The following is a 2,253-nucleotide window of genomic DNA, read 5'->3' as shown; positions in this document are numbered from 1 at the left end:
TCAGGCACAAAATAAGCAGCGCCAGTACGCCCTGCAGTCCTGGCCCCCCAGTCCTGGCCCTCCAGTCCTGGCCCCCCAGTCCTGGCCCCCCAGTCCTGGCCCTCCAGTCCTGGCCCCCCAGTCCTGACCGGCTAGTCAACGAGGCGAGTTATTCACCTTTTTGCATTTACCACTGACTATATCAATGTGTTGTCGCCAACTAAGCCTCTTGTCAAAGGTAACCCCCAAGAACCTCACTTCCCTGACCACTTTGAGTACCTGCCCATGCAGTCCAAGGGAGACGTCCCTATGTCCACTGAAGAAACAAATCACTTTTAAACCCCCACTTCAGAGTCCACTGCTCCACTTGCTGTATTGCTCTTTGCAGTTTCGCCTCGTAAAATCGGAGATAATCATAACATTGAACAAGATAGGGCAGCACACACTCCCCTGCGGGATCCCATTCTCTACCTCATAGACCCCAGAGTAAGCTGCGCCCACTCTGGTTTGAATACGCCGGCCAGACAGAAAACTCCTAACCCAGTTAAACAGTTTTCCCTTCACAACACACGTATGCAACTTAATGAGGAGCCCATCCTTCCAAACCATATCGTACGCCTTCTCCACATCAAAGAGTGCCGCAATAACCTTTTCTTTCTGAGCCCTGGCCAGCTGGATATCACATTCCAAATTCCAAACATAACACGGAATCCATGGTATTTATGCCCCTGCGGAAGCCACTCTGGTGCGCGGAAAGCAAACCCTGACGCTCCATGGTTTTCCCGAGCTGCGACGTCAAGGCAATCGGCCTATAACTTGAAGGGTCAGACGCAGGTTTACCCGGCTTCAGAATCGGCACCACCGTAGACTGTTTCCATGCTCACGGAATCTGTGCCACGCCCCTGCCGACCCAGTGCATGTTGCAGGTCCAGGTTTGATGGAGCCATCAGGACAACATCGTCTGCAAACAGCAGGAGACGAGATCCTGTGGTCCCCAAACCGGACACCCTCCGACCCCTGACTGCGCCTAGAAATTCTGTCCATAAAAACAATGAACAGAACCGGTGACAAAGCACAGCCCTGGCGGAGTCCAACATGCACTGGGAACAGGTCTGACTTACTGCAGTGAACACAGCTCCTGCTCCGGTCAGAGACCACAACTACAACAATAACTTGAGTTTGACTTTCCAGGTCACCTGACGTAGGAGATATTGAAAAGAATCCTTGATTTTTGACGAAAAATATTCTTTAAAAATCTACAAAGGGTTAATTTTTCAGCCGGTATGTTCCGCAATACGGCATTAAAATGTTATGGTTACATGTGTTTTTACTGCCAAAAACATTTGCTCTGTTCCCGTGGCTCGCCGCTCCATGGATCTGACTCGTGTCCATGGTGATGGACGACTTTAATGCCACACTGCGGAACATACTGCGCGTGCGTTTGTAAATGTTTAAATGTGGGTTAAAAAAGCTGCACGACGGACAACAAGAAGTAAGAACAAGCGCCCTTCAAAGTAAAAGTAAAGTAAAAGTAAAAGAGCGTCGGTGTCACGTGATCAAGGAGGAGCGTCCCTTTGTGTTTGTTTATGTAGGTCACGCGATGAGGTCACGGCTCTTTGTAGACTCTAAAACGCACAAAATGACCTCATTATTCAAATAAATGTCTTAATCTAATTTAATATCATGTTGTTTGCTTTTGATTTATGCTTTAATTTAAGACGTTGAGATTCAATATGTTTTTCTTCTTCACTCTATATCTGCTTTATACTTCTGACTTGCTCAAAATAAATAAATACAAATCCAACAATATACACTTTATTTTTCTCTTTTTTTAATAGTTTTATGTTTTATGATGTGTTTGTAATGAAGATTATGACATAACAGGACCTTTGTCATATCCTGTTATCACAAACAGCAGACATTTTCAGTAAATGTACATTATCTGTATATGATAAATAGATAAATATAGATGTATCATCACACCACAAAATTAAACTTTAAAACTTATATTTTTACTCAAAAGACAATATTCAAATAGGGTTCATTCTGAGAAAACTGTGTCAATCATTTTTTTTTATTATAATTTGTTTAAAATTATTATATAATTATTATATATAATTATAAATTATTTATTCATATTTCTTCAGCATAAACAAAAGTCATAATGTATACGTCTATATATTTTTCAAAATCAAATCAATCATAACACGACGCACTTCAGGCTGTATTATTTTGAAGTCTTGCGGTTGTGCGTCACTTCCGCCGCGCCATGGC

Source organism: Eucyclogobius newberryi, unplaced genomic scaffold (assembly GCF_026437365.1).
Source record: "Eucyclogobius newberryi isolate DKJ021-1_F unplaced genomic scaffold, fEucNew1.0.hap1 SCAF_10, whole genome shotgun sequence".
NCBI lineage: Eukaryota > Metazoa > Chordata > Actinopteri > Gobiiformes > Gobiidae > Eucyclogobius > Eucyclogobius newberryi.
This window is presented reverse-complemented; position numbering follows the sequence as displayed.